This window comes from Bos taurus, chromosome X, assembly GCF_002263795.3.
Source record: "Bos taurus isolate L1 Dominette 01449 registration number 42190680 breed Hereford chromosome X, ARS-UCD2.0, whole genome shotgun sequence".
Classification (NCBI taxonomy): domain Eukaryota; kingdom Metazoa; phylum Chordata; class Mammalia; order Artiodactyla; family Bovidae; genus Bos; species Bos taurus.
This window is the reverse complement of record NC_037357.1, coordinates 136013580-136031412: the sequence shown is the minus strand read 5'-3', so window position 1 is coordinate 136031412 and position 17833 is coordinate 136013580. Positions and strand designations below refer to the sequence as shown.

Here is a 17833-nt window from a genome sequence, read left to right as displayed (position 1 = left end):
AAATACACACACACAGATATAAACTTTAAAATATATTTCTATATTACAAATATGTTGATTTATATTTTTATATATATTATATAAGTGTCTGTCAAAATACAAATATTCCTATTATATATATATCTATGTTGCTCACTGTGACTTTCATATTGTATGTCTCGAGCATATAGTTTGTACTACAAAAAAAAATAATAAAGAATATCTGAATGGCCAAATACACATACACACAGACACAGATATTAAAATTTTAAATATATATATTTCTATATTAAAATATGTTGATTTTTATTTACATATATATTATGTAAGTATCCGTTAAGATACAAATGTTCCTATTTTTTATATATATATATATATGTTTATCACTGTGACTCACGTTGTATGTCTCGAATACATATAATACATACTACAAAAAAAAAGGATATCTAAATGGCCAAACACACACAGACACAGATATAAAATTTTAAATATAAATATTTCTATATTAAAAATATGTTGATTTATATTTTTATATATACTATGTAAGTATCTGTTAAGATACAAATGTTTCTATTATATATATATCTTGCTAAGTCACTTCAGTCGTGTCCGACTCTGTGCAACCCCATAGACGGCAGCCCACCAGGCTCCCCCGTCCCTGGGATTCTCCAGGCAAGAACACTGGAGTGGGTTGCCATTGCCTTCTCCATTCTGTAGTATGTATTATATGTATTGAAGACGTACAACCTGAAAGTCACAATGATATCGGAGAAGGCAATGGCAACCCACTCCAGTACTCTTGCCTGGAAAATCCCATGGACCGAGGAGCCTGGTGGGCTGCAGTCCATGGGGTCACTAAGAGTCGGATACGACTGAGCGACTTCACTTTGACTTTTCACTTTCATGCATTGGAGAAGGAAATGGCAACCCACTCCAGTGTTCTTGCCTGGAGAATCCCAGGGACGGGGGAGCCTGGTGGGCTGCCGTCTATGGGGTCGCACAGAGTCTGACACGACTGAAGTGACTTAGCAGCAGCCTAGCATACTGCAGAAAGAAAAAAATCATATCCAAATGGCCAAATACACATATACACACATATACAGATATACAAAATTTTAAACATAAATGTTTATATATGACAAATGTTTATTTATATTTATATATTATATAAATGCCTGTTAAAATACAAATGTTCGTATGCTATATATGTATGCTGCTCACTGTGACTTTTCATGTTTTATGTCTTGAATACATACTATATATACTACGAAAGGAAAGAATACTTAAATGATCAACCACACACATAGACAGACATCCACACATATGTAAAATTTTATATATAAATGCTTATATATTATAAATATATTGATTTATATTTACATATATATTATGTAAATGTTATGGGGCTTCCCAGGTGGCTCAGCTGGTAAAGAATCTGCCTGCAGTGCAGGAGACCTGGGTTTAATCCCTGGGTTGGGAAGATCCCCAGGAGAGGGGAAAGGCTACCCACTAAATGTCATATATTGGCTTATATTTATATATATTATATAGATGTCTGTTAAGATACCACTAAATGTCATACGTTGATTTATATTTTTACATATTATATAAACGTCTGTTAAGATACAATTGTTCATATATATATATATATATCTATGTTGCTCACTGTGACTTTCACGTTGTATGTCTCAAACACATACAATATATCACATATATTATATATATATATATTTAAAGGTACTCAGTCTCAGGGAAATGAAAAGCAAAACAACTTCATATAAGAATGACTAAGTTACTGAAATTTGGGAAGACTGGCCATATCAAATGTGGAGAAAATGTCGAGTAGGTAGACGCCCCCCAATGTCTGCTGACCCTAAAGAGAATTTCTCAAAACGGAGCAGGGCCCACCATCAGGGCCGTGAAAGAATGCAGCTCCCCACCTCTTTACGGAACCGGCTAGGAGAAGCGTCTGAGCAAATATGACATTTCCTGCTTCACGAAAGTAACGGCAGAGCTCAGACCCCAAACTGCGTTTGGATTTAATCACCCCTATCTAAACCCAATCACGGGCTGCAATTTAAACCAATTTGCTCAGCATTAAAGCTTCACGGGGAAGAGAAATTCCCTCCTGATTACCTGTGTCAAGAGATAGTAAGCTAAGCCCGGGGATAAAAGGCGGACACCGTCCATACTGGGCAGGCTCTATCACGCGGGTTCTATTTAATTATATCTGGTAGCTGAGGAGGAAAGAAGGCCTCAGGCCATGTTGGAAATGACCCTCCACCAGCCCCGGTCATCCAGACTCACACATGCAGACAAGAAAAGAGTGGTTACCAGTGGAGACACTGAGGTTGGGGAAAAATAGAGGGGACTGGGAGAAGGCAATGGCAACCCACTTCAGTACTCTTGCCTTGGAAAATCCCATGGACGGAGAAGCCTGGTGGGCTGCAGTCCATGGGGTCGCTGACGGTCGGACACGATTGAGCGACTTTACTTTCACTTTTCACTTTGATGCATTGGAGAAGGAAATGGCAACCCACTCCAGTGTTCTTGCCTGGAGAATCCCAGGGACGGAGGAGCCTAGTGGGCTGCCGTCTATGGGGTCGCACAGAGTCGGACACGGCTGAAGTGACTTAGCAGCAGCAGGGAGGTATAAACTTCTGTGTGTAAGACAGGCTACCAGGATGTCTTGTACAACACAGGGAATGAGTCAGCCCTTTTTTTATTTTATTTTAATTGGAGGCTAATTACAGTATTGTAGTGGTTTTTGGCATCCACTGACATGAATCCGCCACGGGTGTACATGTGTTCCCCATCCTGGATCCCCCTCCCACCTCCCTCCCCATCCCATCCCTCTGGGTCATCCCAGTGCACCAGCCCCAAGCACCCTGTCTCATGCATGGAACCTGGACTGGCGATCTGTTTCACATATGGTAATACACATCTTTTAATGCTATTCTCCCAAATCATCCCACCCTCCCCTTCTCCCACAGAGTCCAAAAGTCTGTTCTATACATCTGTGTCTCTTTTGCTGTCTCGCATATAGGGTCATCGTTACCATCTTTCTGAATTCCATATATATGCGTTAGTATACTGTATTGGTGTTTTTCTTTCTGACTTGCTTCACTCTGTATAATTGGCTCCAGTTTAATCCACCTCATTAGAACTGATTCAAATGCATTCTTTTTAATGGCTGAGTAATATTCCATTGTATATACGCACCACAGCTTTCTCATCCATTCATCTGCCGATGGACATCTAGGTTGCTTCCATGTCCTGAGCCAGCCTTTTGTAATCACCATAAATCCAGTGCAACCTACAAAAATTATATAAAAACTAAAAAATCATTAAAAAGAAAAACCAAAGAGACAAGAAAACCCATTGAGTCTGATACATAACTATGTTACCATGAATTATCACATAGGTCATGAAATAGAAGTGTTGGATATTATATTAAAAAAAAAAACAGCCATGTGAGAGAGTCCCATTCACCAACACTGGCCGTTGTATACTTTACATTTTTACCAGTTTTCTAGGCAAATATTATGTAGAATTATAGCTCTACTTTATCTACCTTTGACTTCTGAAAGTGAAAGTTGCTCAGTTGTGTCCGACTCTTTGCAACCCCATGGACTATATGGCCCACGGGATTCCCCAGGCCAGAAAATTGGAGTGGGTAGCCTTTACTTTCTCCAGGGGATCTTCCCACCCAGGGATCGAACCCAGGTCTCCTGCACTGCAGGTGGATTTTTTAACCAGCTGAGCCACCAGGGAAGCCATAATGAGGTTAAATATTTTGTACATTCTTAAACTTAGTTTCCTTACTAAACAAACTTCACATATTTAATCTTCTTTGTATTTGAGCATTTTTGTTGCTGCTATTTATCGACTTACTGGAGCAATTGATACATTAAGAATTTTAACCTTTCCTCTCCCATAAATGTTGTGATAATCTCGTTTCTTTGCTTTCTCTGAACAGTTTTATACTCAAAATTCTCTCAAGCACATACTAACTTTATCATAAGTGTAAAAGCATTCTCTAACAGAGGTCAAACTAAGCCTTGATTTACATTCTCTTATAATTCTTTTCTTGTTGTTGTTCAGTCGCTCAGTCGTGTCCGACTCTTTGTGACCCCACGGACTGCAGCACACCAGGCCTCCCTGTCCATCACCAACTCCCGGAGCTTCCTCAAACTCCTGTCCATCGAGTTAGTGATGCCATCCAACCATCTCATCCTCTGTTGTCCCCTTCTCCTCCTGCCCTCCATGTTTCCCAGCATCGGGGTCTTTTCCAGCGAGTCAGCTCTTTGCATCCGGTGGCCAAAGTATTGGAGCTTCAGCTTCACCATCAGTTGTATGATAAACTTCTTACATAAGGCTTGTGCCCTGCCTGGATCATTTGCTGTAAAGTAATGATCCATGTTTTTCCTCTCTTCCTTCCCTCAGCGACTCGAGATGTTGCCTTTATATTTCAAACCTCCACAAACACAGGCACACACCTACACACACCCGGTGGCTCTGAGAAGGCAATGGCAGCCCACTCCAGTATTCCTGCCTGGAGAATCCCCATGGACAGAGGAGCGTGGCGGGCTACAATCCAAGGGGTCGCAAAGAGTCAGACACGACTGAGCCACTCACTACATATAAGCATATTTACAGCAATTCTGATTCACACACTTGCCTTCAGCCCTTTTCCACCCCAATTTCCTTTCCCAGTTCCCTAAGTTACGATCTTGGCTGTTGGCATTACATCTCTAAGTACATTATCAGTTGGAGAGCATGGCTTTTCCCTCGAGAAGCTTGTGTTTGGTGCCTCTCTTGTGAGACCACCTGTCCTCGGGGAACCCTGAGGTCCTGAGCTGGCTGCTTCCCCTCAGATTCTAGGAGGCTGTCTCCCCTTTGGTTAGAGTTCTGGGGTGCCCAGCACAGTTAACACTCTTCCTGCCGTGGGACAGGTTTGCAGGATGTTATTTGGCCCGGGGTGGATCTCTTTGATGGGGACCCTAAGGTTCCTTCTTTGATCAAAAGTTTTCTTCTCCTTATCCTTCTTTGGCTTCCGGTTTACAGGGTCTCCTTACATAGGAATGCTCTATTTCCCATCTCTATTTTTTACTCATCTTTCTGTTTCTTGCTCTGCTCAATTTCCCCACTTTCTGGGCTTGGTGTTACCTCCTCGTAATTGCTTTTTATTTCAACAATTCGGTTTTCTTTAAAAATCACCTGTGGTTGTCTCCACTGTTCTTTTTTATGGTTTTTTTTTTTTTTTTTTTTGGTCTTCATTCTTTAATCTCTAATTTCAATTTGTTTCTCCATGACTTTCATTTCTACTCTATAGATACATGTCCTCTTGAATAGTGCGTGTGTACATTGGTGTGTGTGTGTGTATGGGTTAATGAATGTGAACTTTTCAAAAAATTGCCCTTGAATCGTTCAATCCTTTCTGGCCTAGAGATCACCCTTTGAGTGAGGCAAGTTGTTCCATTTCAATCTTCAGCTGATTATATAGGACAAATCTGAGTGGGCTCATAAGGTGAGATGTTCAAACTCATATTGATACTCTAACCTGAAATCTCCAAATACGTATTTAATGTACTGTGGACCAACGTATGGACAGTCTTTATCCTGCATTTTTACATCATGTTAAATCACAAGCGTTGCTTCCTTTTGTGGCTATACTACGTATATCAGAGCATGATCATATTTTTTAGACAATTTACATTTCCCCTGGAGAAGGGAAAGGCTACCCACTCCAGTCTTCTGGCCTGGAGAATTCCATGGACTGTATTGTCCATGGGGTCACAAAGAGTCGGACACAACTGAGAGACGTCCACTTTCTTGTATTTCTTTGGTATAATAGACAATATGATGAGGACTATGTCATTGTTGAGTTGCTCGGTCAGTCATGTGTGACTCTGTGCAATCCCACAGAGTGCAGCCCTCGTATATCCTCTGTCCGTTGGATTCTCCAGGCAAGAATACTAGAGTGGGATGTCATTTCCTGCTCCAGGGGATCTTCCCGACCCAGGGATCCAACCACCATCTCCTGCATGGGCAAGTGGGTTGTTGGTTTTTATTTATTTATTTTTTACCGCTGAGCCTCCGGGTGCATACAAATCTCTTAACTGCGTTTCTGACGGTTTCTTTAGGAAATACTCCTAAAACTGAAACTAGTTGGTCAAACGTTATGGACACTGTAAACAATGCAGGTGCCTAAGTGGCTTTTCAGGAATATTCTAAAATGTTCCCAGTTCTACTACGAGGTGATGAGAAGTCAGCTTGTTAGGTAAAATGCTTTTCATGTTTTTTTTCTTGCTATAGCGCAGAAAGTTGTTTTTCACGCTAACAACCAACAGCCATCTGCTTTTTTTCCCCTTCCCTTTTCATTTACAATCTGTGTCACTCATGCATTGTTTTATTCTGGCATTAGATAATTCCTACTTTTAAGTGCTCCTGTAAGATAAGAAACTACAGTATCTATTTTTATATCTATTGCAATTGATGTTCATTGTGTGAAATGTTTTTCCTGATAAACTGGGTTGAAAAAAATGTTTGTCATCTGGGGATACTCAAATCAGTTATGCTTGAACTATCATGAGCTGCATGCGTGCTCAGTCGCTCAGTCGTGTCTGACTCCCGGTGACCCCGTGGACTGTAACCCACCAGACTGCTCTGTCAGTGGGATTTCCCAAGCAGGACTACTGGAGTGGGTTGCCATTTCCTCTTCCAGGGGATCTTCCTGACCCAAGGATCGAAACTGTCTCTCTCACATTGGCTCAGAGGATTCTTACTGAGCCACCAGGGAAGCTGGGGTATGTGAGTGTATGCGTGCAAAACACTAACTGATATCATGAAGGGTTATCAGCACCCATGCAACGGTTGGGGAATAATTCTGTACATTGTAGCCAACCAACACCATCAAAATTCCCCTCTACTTTAATGATATATATCCCCCACCCTCCTGAAAACAAGATATGGAAAATATAGATGTTGCAATATATTTTTGCTGCAGTGTCAAAAGCACATCACACTCAGTTCACATGTACTGCTTGGGTGGTTTTTTTTTTTTAGACACATATTGCTTCCCTAACATGGCCTGAATTAGAGATTGTTCCCAACTTGTAAAAGACCAGCAAAGAAGGTGATTTTTTTTCCGAGGAATGGTTGGGTCATCTTGCTGCTGCTAAGTTGCTTCAGTCATGTCCAACTCTGTGCGACCCCAGAAACGGCAGCCCACCAGGCTCCCCCATCCCTGGGATTCTCCAGGCAAGAACACTGGAGTGGGTTGCCATTTCCTTCTCTCATGCATGAAAGTGAAAAGTGAAAGTGAAGTTGCTCAGTCGTGTCCGACTCTTGGCGACCCCATGGACTGCAGCCTACCTTAAGGTTCCTCCACCCATGGGATTTTCCAGGCAAGAGTACTGGAGTGGGGTGCCATTGCCTTCTCCATGGGTCATCTTAACAGGCACTAGCAGTCTGAGGAGATCAGGCTAAGCTTTCTATGGGCTTTTTAGGGGTGGATCATTTCAGCTCATATTCGGCTCAAGTCCATGGGAATTTGGGGCATTTCTGGAGATTTACCTGAATTCAGAGAAAGAGACACTGGCATTGTTCTTGTAGAAACTTCATTCATGTCCAAACCTGCCTGTAGCCAAGTACTATATCATTATATGATGTTTGTTGGGAGTTTCTGGAACAAAAAGCAATTTTCCCTATTTGACATGGTTTGTGTTGATTAATTTTCCACCTGTATGCTTTGCTGTGATTGCATTATTTTATCTTCCACCGGTCATATGGTATTTATATATGTGTGTGTTTGCATGTACATGCTAAGTCACTTCAGTCATGACCAACTCTTTGTGACCCTGTGGACTGTAGCCCACCAGGCTCCTCTATTCGTGGGATTCTACAGGCCAGAAGACTGGAATGAGATGCGGCTTCATCCTCCAGGTCATCTTCCTGGCCCAGGGACTTGAATCCGTTGTCTCTTATATTTCCTGCAATGGCAGTCAGGTTCTTTACTGTTAGCGCCACCTGGAAAGCCTGTGACCTAATATTAAATATCATCCCTTTGTTGGAATAAACTCCATTTGGAAATGGTGTGTATTTCCTGACCAGTGCATCAAAGTTGCTAATGTTTTATTTTTCTTGTTACCTATGTATGCTTGATGGAAGTTTCAATTTAATTATTCTGTATTTCATTTTTCTTTGCATTTAAAAATATCTGTGTTATAGAAGTCTGGTATTGAGAAAGCATTCTTTACACTCACAGAGAATTCATAACATGGGAGTAATATGTAACTTGAAATTTTCATAGAATGTGTCTTTTGAATGAATCACACATCATGAAATTTGGGGTATGTATTTCTTCACTCCCTTGTAATTTGCACTGTGAAATTGATGAGTTTTCCTCTTTTTTATTGAGCTAATATTAGTAACATATTTTCTAGGAAATAAGTACTTAGTCTAGATAAACAATTTGTGGTAATAAAGCTGATCAGTATTTCCTTTTGTCATTTAGTATCTGTTGTTATTTTTCTGTATCTTAACAAGGAATGATTTCATCAAAAATCCTGTGGTTTCTGGGACTTCCCTGGTGATCCAGTGGCTAAGACTCTGCACACCCAGTGTAGGAGGTCTGGGTTCTATTTCAGGTCAGGAAACTATAACTCACATGCCACAACACAGACCTGGTACAGCCAAAAATTAAAAATGAATATCCTCCAGTTCTTGACAGAAGAGAAAGGCTTCTGTGAGGAGCAGATTTTCTCCCTTCTATCAGGATGCCATCTCTTTGCACCTGAAAATTGACTAATAATGGAACACTACCATGGTTGTCTTTAATATTTCTAGTTTTTGAATATAAATTTAATAGGAAAAATTAGATGGAAGGCTTTTAACTCATGCAGTTGTTACTCATGCTTTTTTTTTTTTTTTTTGGTAACCTCAAGGCAATTTTCTTAGCAATTTTGTTTCCAGGGCCTCATTAGGGAAATGATCTTATCATAGCTCCGTTCCACTGTGCCTTTACTTCTAGTGACAGATAAGTGTCAGCTGGTGTGCCCGGCAGGGGCATAGATGACCCCAAACTGGTAAACAAAAACTTACAGGAAGACCCAAGGGTTAACAACAGACTCATTCCATCCTAACACTCAGAGTCTGACTCTGCATAGGTACATCAAGGAAGATATTTCATATACGTTTATCTGTAACTGAATCGGGCTCCCAGGTGGCTCAGTGGTAAAGAATCTGCCTGCCAGTGCAGGAGATGTGGCTTTTCCGGTAGTTATATACAGATTTGGGTCACGTGTGGGTTTGGAAGGACTGATGCTGAAGCTGAAGCTCCAGTGCTTTGGCCACCTGATGCAAAGAGCCAACTCACTGGAAAAGAACCCTGATGCTGGGAAAGACTGAAGTCAGGAGGAGAAGGGGATGACAGAGGATGAGATGGTTGGATGAACATGAGTCCGAGCAAACTCTGGGAGATGTTGAAGGACAGGGAGGCCTGGCGTGCTGCGGTCCATGGGGTTGCAAAGAGTCGAACACGACTCGGCATCTGAACAAACCAACAATCCCTCTACAATATGGGGTTGGCTTCCGCCATACAACCACGTGAATCAGCTACAAGTACACACACGTCCCCTCCCTCCTGAACCTTCCCCCCACCCCATCCCACCCCTCTAGGTTGTCACAGAGCACCAGGCTGAGCTCCCTGGGCCCACAGAGCAGCCTCCCACCGACCCACCACCCCACACATGGCAGTGTACACACGTCAGTGCTACCCCCTCGACTCTCCCCACCCTCTCCCTTCCCCACTCTGTCCACAAGTCTGTCCTATATGTCTACATCTCTATTTCTTCCCTGCAAATAGGTTCCTCAGAACCATTTTTCTAGATTCCGTATATATTTCATAGATTCCGTATATATTTCACGAGTTAATATGTGAAATTTGTTTTCCTCTGTCTGACTTACTTCACTCTATATAACATGCTCTAGGTTCATCTACCGCACTAGAATGGACTCAGATGCATTCCTTTTAATGGCTGAGTGATATTCCATGGGACACATCATTACGTACCACTTCTTTATCCATTCATCTGCAGATGGACAGCTAGGTTGCTTCCATATCCTAGCTGTTGTAAACAGTGCTGCTGGCTCATGAATTCTCGGTCACTACCTCTTGGAATAACCCAGCAGGCTGAGTCACTGCTCTTTAGATGCTGATATTTCTATCTTGCAGAAGGAACACTGTATTCTGCTTTTAGGTAATCTGTGTTCTGATAACTGTCTGTCATTAGGCTTGACAGGTCACCTCTGCTGTTGAAATATACAAAATCCTCACAAGGATGGTGAAGAACCCTCTTCCCTGCAACTCTCTCCCTTTCCAGGGCTTTCTGTATGCTTGTAACCAAATGTCAGGCTGTCTCCATTCTGTTTAATGTCCTGATTGCTGAATCATTTTTGTCTTTACCAGTTTGCTGATTCTGGGCTGGCCTCCCTTCATATGAACCTGTCTCTTTGAATATTTTATTTGTTTCTTTAGTTTTTCAGCTGTGCCAGGTTTTACTTGCAGCCTGTGGGATCTAGCTCCCTGACCAGGGATTGAACCTGGGCCCTCTGCATTGTGGGTGCAGAGTCTTAGCCACTGGGCCACCAGGGAAGTCTCTGAACCTGTCTCTTTGAGCAATTGCATTTGAAGATCCCCTTGTAGAGATTCTTATGCATGGTTTACATTTCGGGTCTTTGCTTTTATTTCTTCTCTTTAATGTACCTTAAAGAGATGGGAATATCAGGCCACCTGACCTGCCTCCTGAGAAATCTGTATGCAGGTCAAGAAGCAACAGTTAGAACTGGACATGGAACAACAGACTGGTTCCAAATCAGGAAAAGGAGTACATCAAGGCTGTATATTGTCACGATTATTTAACTTATATGCAGAGTACATCATCAGAAACACTGGGCTGGATGAAGCACAAGCTGGAATCAAGATTGGCAGGAGAAATATCAATAACCTCAGATATGCAGATGATACCACCCTTATGGCAGAAAGTGAAGAGGAACTAAAGAGCCTCTTGATGAAAGTGAAAGTGAAAACCTGGTTTAATACTCAACATTCAGGAAACTAAGATCATGGCATCACTTCATGGCAAGTAGATGGGGAAACAGTGGAAACAGTGGCTGACTTTATTTTTCTGGGCTCAAAAACCACTGCAGATGGTGACTGCAGCCATGAAATTGAAAGATGCTTGCTCCTTGAAGAAAAGTTATGACCAACCTAGACAGCATATTAAAAAGCAGAGACATTACTTTGCCAACAAAGGTCATCTAGTCAAGGCAATGGTTTTTCCAGTAGTCTTGTGTGGATTTGAGAGTTGGACTATAAAGAAAGCTGAGTGCCAAAGAATTGATGCTTTTGAACTGTGGTGTTGGAGAAGACTCCTGAGAGCCCCTTGGACTGCAAGAAGATCCAACCAGTCCATCCTAAAGAAAATCAGTCCTGAGTATTCATTGGAAGGACTGATGCTGAAGCTGAAACTCCAATCCTTTGGCCACCTGGTGCTAAGAAATGAGTAATTTGAAAAGACCCTGATGCTGGGAAAGATTAAAGGCAGGAGGAGAAGGGGACAACAGAAGATAAGATGGTTGGATGGCATCACCAACTCAATGGACATGAGTTTGAGTAAGCTCTGGGAGTTGGTGATGGACAGGGAAGCCCGTGTGCTGCAGTCCATGAGGTTGCAAAGAGTCAGACACAACTGAGCAACTGAAGTCAACTCAATGTACCTTTGGGGCTTCCCTGATAGCTCAGTTGGTAAAGGATCCTCCTGCAAGGCAGGAGAGCCCGGTTCGATTCCTGGGTTGGGAAGATGTGCTGGAGAAGGGATTGGCTACCCACTCCAGTATTCCTGGTTTTCCCTTGTGTCTCAGCTGGTAAAGTATCTGTCTGCAGTGCAACAGATGTGGGTTCAACCCCTGGTTTGGGAAGATCCCCCGGAGAAGGCAAAGGCTACCCACTCCAGTATTCTGGCCTGGAGAATTCCATGGACTGTATAGTCCTTGGGGTCACAAAGAGTCAGACACAACTGAATGACTCACTTTACTTCAGTGTACCTTCACTTTCCAAGCAAGAAAAGCTCATGAACAGCATTGAATCTGAGGCAGTTCAGAACCCACATAAGAGCTCTTCGATTCCCCTTCCAAGAGGCATCAAAACACAAGCTTCCTTTTGATAAGCCTCTACAAACATTAATAATATAGTATAAATCCTTCCATTAATGCGGAAGTTAATAGTTGTGAAGTGTTATTCAGTATTCTTCTCTTAGAACAATGTCAGGAAATCTAGAGTCGATTCGTAATTGACCTTTCTTTTAAATACGAAGCTGATTAAACACCATCATTTTCATGTAATTCAGTGCTTTTATGAAGGGCTTTGTTTTTCCAAGTGGGTTTAGGTTAAATGATTTTGAGTCAAACATAATGACTATTCAAGTAGAAGTCTTCATAAAGAGATCTCTTTGGACGTTTTCATGAGAAACGCCACGAACAACATAATTTCATTAAATTTCCTGGGAACTGTTGGTTCTTTTAGTTGATATCCTAATTGTTTTGTTTTTTAGCACTCTCAGTTTGGCCTGGTTTTCCTTCATATTTCATATTCCATGAAGCCATTCTCTGCTGTACACCAGAAAGCCCTGCCTATTGGAGATCAAGTCCATTCATTTAAGGTTTAATAACCTAGGATAAAAGAGAAAGGGCTTATAGAGCGTGAGATGGTTGGATGGCATCCCTGACTCGATGGACATGAGTTTGAGTAAGCTCCAGGAGTTGGTGATGGACAGGGAAGCCTGGTGTGCTGCAGTCCATGGGGTCACAAAGAGTCAGACACCTGAGTGACTGAACTGAACTGAAGCTATGACCAACCTAGACAGTGTATTAAAAAGCAGAGACATCACTTTGCCAACAAAGGTCCGTATAATCAAAGCTAAGGTTTTTCTAGTAGCTCAGATGGTAAAGCATTCGCCTGGATTGCAGGAGACCTGGGTTCAATCCCTGGGTGGGGAAGAGCTTCTGGACAAGGAAATGGCAACCCACTCCAGTGCTCTTGTCTGGAGAATTTCATGGACAGAGGAGCCTGGCAGGCTACAGTCCATGGGGTCAGACAGAGCCAGACACGACTGAGCAACTAACACAAACATATGGTTTTTCTAGTAGTCATATATGGATGTGAGAGTTGGACCATAAAAAAGGCTGAGCACTGAAGAATTGACGCTTCTGAACTGTGGTGCTGGAGAAGACTCTTGAGAGTCCCTTGGACTGTAAGGAGATCCAACCAGTCCATCCTAAAGGAAATCAGTCTTGAATATTCACCAGAAGGTCTAATGCTGAAGCGGAAGCTCCGATACTTTGGCCACCTGATGTGAAGAGCTGACTCATTAGAAAAGACCCTGATGCTGAGAAAGTTTGAGGACAAGAGGAGAAAGGGATGACAGAGGATGAGATGGTTGGATGCCATCATCAACTCAATGGACATGAGTTTGAGCAAACTCCAGGAGATAGTAGAGGACAGGGAAGCCTGGCGTGCTGCGGTCCATGGGATCACAAAGAGTCGGACATGACTGAGGACTTAATTACAATGACAGAGGATGAGATGGCCGGATGGCATCACTGACTCGATGGACGTGAGTCTGAGTGAACTCCGGGAGTTGGTGATGGACAGGGAGGCCTGGCCTGCTGCGATTCATGGGGTCGCAAAGAGTCGGACACGACTGAGCGACTGAACTGATCTGAACTGAGAATGATATTTAGTGAACTCTCCTGCTCTGCAAAGTGGAGAGGAAATGAGATTATAGAAGACTGTATACCATAAGTTCCCAGATGGGAAGCCCTATACCAAGGTCACGGGACAAAAACCTCCAGAGTTAACCAAGCCCCGTAGCAACTGTTGCTATGAGCCCTCTTGACCTAAACCAGCCTTTCTTCAACTCCATATTGGGTAGGATACCCACCCTATAGCACACTAAGGGTTTCCCAGGCAGCACTAGTGGATTAAGAATCCGCCTGCCAATGCAGGAGACATAAGAGTCAAGGGCCTGATCCCTGGGTCAAGAAGGTCCCCTGGAGAAGGACATGGCAACCCACTCCAGCGTTCTGGCCTGGAGAACCCCATGGACGGAGGAGCCTGGTGGGCTACAGTCCACGAGGTCGCAAAGAGTCAGACACGACTGATCCACATACACACAGCAGCCTAACCAATCATCCAGTACCACCCTTCCAGCACAAATTTTGTTTTTGTCTTGAGGGTCAAAAAATCGGTTATTAACCCACGCAAGGGGATAATGGCTCTCCCCGGTCTGTGAGGAGTTTGACCTTCTGCGCTCACAGTGCCCACATTATCTCTGCTCTTTGCTCTTAATAAAGTCACTCCCTTCTGAAAAAGCTCTGTATTTGGAAAATGTTTCCCAACCCACCCGCGGACCATGACACTTGATTCTGATCATGGCCTTGATGTTGGCTGGCCATAGAAACTTGCGGGCAAAAGGCCAACGAGCTTCACATCCAGTTTCTTCTGCTATCAAATAGCGACAGGAAGACTATTTTCTTGGTCTGCCTAATGATTTTTTTTCCCCCTCTGTAAGGAAGAAATAAGACCATAGCTCTGCAAGAATTCAGTAGACACTAAAATGTCATATTATCACAAGCTGGGTTGTGCAGTTTGCCTGAGGCATGTTCTTATCTATCACAGCTAACGCCCTGCTTCTAGTCAGGTCGGAAGAAGAATACAGCAGTGAGGAGACCCACTCATGAATCTCTCTGATGCGTGTGATTTTCATTTCAGTCTCTGTTGGTATTAGGAAATGTTTCTGCTTTTTCCATATGCGTCCACACACACAAAATAAACAACATTTTAAAAACTGCCTTCTTTTGTACTACATGATGAACTCCGAGTGTTGGGACAAACAAGCATTCGTGTAGATATCCAAATGGACTCGTTTATTTACGGGCTTAGGGATGTTCACGGTTATCCTTACGTCCCCAAATAACTGTTTGGGGAAAGCCCATTAAACATTTCAGTACAATCCCAAAACACCCTCCTTGTTTTTTCTAATGACAAATGGAGTATTTCCTGCCATATCAATGATAAGGCAGACACAGCCATCACAGCCAAGCTGGCCCTTCAATTGTGAATTTCTAACCCCAGAGGAGCCTAGCAAGAACAATGCGTGCTATCAGGCCACCCATTGAGCTGCAGCCACTGCTCACAGCAAGCATTGAAGAACTGGGGTGGGGTGGGGGGGTTGGGGTTGGGGTTGAAGGGACAGAGGGAGATGTGAAAAAAAAAAAAAAAAACAAAACAGGATACCGGCCCCAGAGAGCTGAGATTCATGCAAAAGGACGGGTTTCAGTGAGCCTAGACTCTTGCATCTTCCTCTACATAGCAAAGCACAAAATTTCTTCATTTGACATACCTGGTTTCCTATAATTAATAATTTTCTGAAGTTCAGGCTACCTGCCTCTTGTTGCAAACTTCTACATAACCTGACTCCTCCCCCGCTCCCTTACACACATACCTCCTCCGACAACTTTTCTCAAGGTCACTTGAGATGCTATCTCCTGGGCTTGACACCCCAAACACTCCCGCCGAATAAAATATAACTCTCATCACCTTCAGCGTTGGGACTATCTTTTTAAGTCGACGCTAAGGCCGACTTGGAGACACAGGATGGGCAGAACAAGTGATGGAATGGGGACGGTTAGGAGCACAGAAAACTCCAGGGATGAGTCGCTGCCAACCTTGTAGTAGCCAGAGATGAAGGAAGGCAAAAATCCACGTGCGCTTACAAGTGATAGAGAGTGTCTGAAGCACTCAGGTGTGCAGACTCAATTATTCTGCAGTTCGGTGATTAACTAGAGATTTAGAAGGGAAAAAAAAAAAAATGAAAGCCCTGAAATCTATCTACGCTGCTTACATGATGTATGAACATATTCACCTGCTTGGTTCTATTAAGAATTTTTGTGTGAAAAATCTTACATTTTCCTCCCATGATAGAGCAATTTCGCAGTCTTGAATTCTCAAAGTCAAACACCTCATTCCTCTTCACTGGCTCATTAAGGCCCCCCTCCCACCCCCAACAGGCCTTGATAAAATATGGTGTTGCCTTACGGTCCTCTCTCATAATGAGTCATTAGAAATGATTTGAGTAGTTCTGCATATGCAAAGTCAACACAGAATGCAGTAAGTCTATTGTGAAGAAAACCAGAATGTATGGGGGCTTCCCTGGTGGCTCAGACAGTAAAGAATCCGCCTGCAATGCGAGAGACCTGGGTTTGATCCCTGGGTCGGGAAGATGCCCTGGAGGAGGACATGGCAACCCACTCCAGTGTTCTTGCCTGGAGAGTCCCATGGACAGAGGAGCCTGGTGGGCTGCAGTCCATGGGGTCACCAAGAGCTGGACATGACTGAGCGACTAACTCTTTCATTTTCAGGGGAGCTGAGATCTTACCCGCCTCGTGGTCAAAAGCCCAGAACATAAACAATAGGAGCAATATTGTAAGAAATTCAGTAAGGACTTTTCAAATGATTCACACACAGACACACACACAAAAATCTGTAAAAAAATTGAAAAAGAAAAGACTCTAATGCAAATCACCCTCTTGGTGGTGGAGGTTTAGTCACTCAGTCATGCCCAAGGCTTGTGACCCCACGGACTGTAGCCCACGAGGCTCCTCTGTCCACGGGATTTCTCAGGAAAGAATACTGGAGTGGGTTGCTATTTTCTTCTCCAGGGGATCTTCCCCATCCAGGGATTGAACCCTAGTCTCCTGCATTGCAGACAGATTCTTTACTGAGTGAGCCACCAAGGAAGTCCTCTGAGAGTTGCATTTAAGCTGAATCGTTAATTATACCGTACTCTGTGCTTCAAAGCCACGATTATACGAACTGTGGTCAGGTTACAAATACGTACTGTATTGCTTTTTTCTTGGTCGCTCTGTACATTCAGTCTCTATATTAAGATTTGTTTTGTCAGCTCATGTGCACTGTTGATTATTATTATTATTTCAACCAGAGAGTGGAGTGAGTCATGATTAACTTCAGAACGCTGGGAATAAAAACGTAATTGTCAGTTGATGCATATGAGCAGTGTACGACGGATCCTATTGGGAATAATTTTTACTCTAATGCAAAAAAAATCACTCAAATAGCTCATGCTTTTCAAGTAAATTCTGTGGCATAATAAAAGGAGCCAAATATGGCTGCTGGCATTGCATTAACATTATGAATATACCCTTAAATGAAAATTGCCCATGGAAGCACAAATGGGTACATTTTGGAAATCTGAGTGTAGGATGCAATTTCAAAAACTGTAATAGACACGCCATTACCGACATATAGACAGGTTTCAATTTACTCATAGTTCAGGCCAGCAAGTATTAGGTTTAGAGAAAGTGCAGTTTGCACTGGAACCCAGGAATTGGAATAATCTGTGGAATTGAACTAAGGGGCTGTTTAACCAGGTAAAACTGTTTCTAATACGGCAGGAATTTCAGAATCAGTTCATAATGGCTCACTTGTGTTCACAGCAGAAAATCAGACCAGTTTTCACTTACTGGTCTACAGAGAGACGGGATCTATACAGTGAAGTAGTGATAAATGATATATCTATTCCTACATGCACCAACTTGAGAATTGGCAGACCTCAACCTGAATAAATTTACTAACACAACATTGTAAATCCATTATACTCCAGTTAAAAAAAATACAATGTACATGGAAGTTTTTCTAAAAAAGAAGAATTTACTGACCATAATGGTGAATTGAAAAGAAAAGAAATTCCTCTTTTGATGGACATCTAGGCTG

At 42.7% G+C, this 17833-nt stretch overlaps 1 long non-coding RNA gene and 1 other non-coding gene across 2 annotated transcripts in view; both read right to left on the bottom strand.

The window, feature by feature from the left end:
- Positions 1–2934: 2934 nt before the first annotated feature.
- LOC100847628 (uncharacterized) overlaps positions 2935–17833 on the bottom strand; it is a 146632-nt gene continuing 131733 nt past the window's right edge. Inside the window, exon 4 of the long non-coding RNA XR_001495667.3 lies at positions 2935–3295. This is a non-coding gene — a long non-coding RNA (uncharacterized lncRNA). The remainder of the gene's footprint in view (positions 3296–17833) is intronic.
- TRNAV-CAC (transfer RNA valine (anticodon CAC)) lies at positions 10564–10636 on the bottom strand. Its single transcript has one exon. It is a non-coding gene; the product is annotated as a tRNA-Val (tRNA).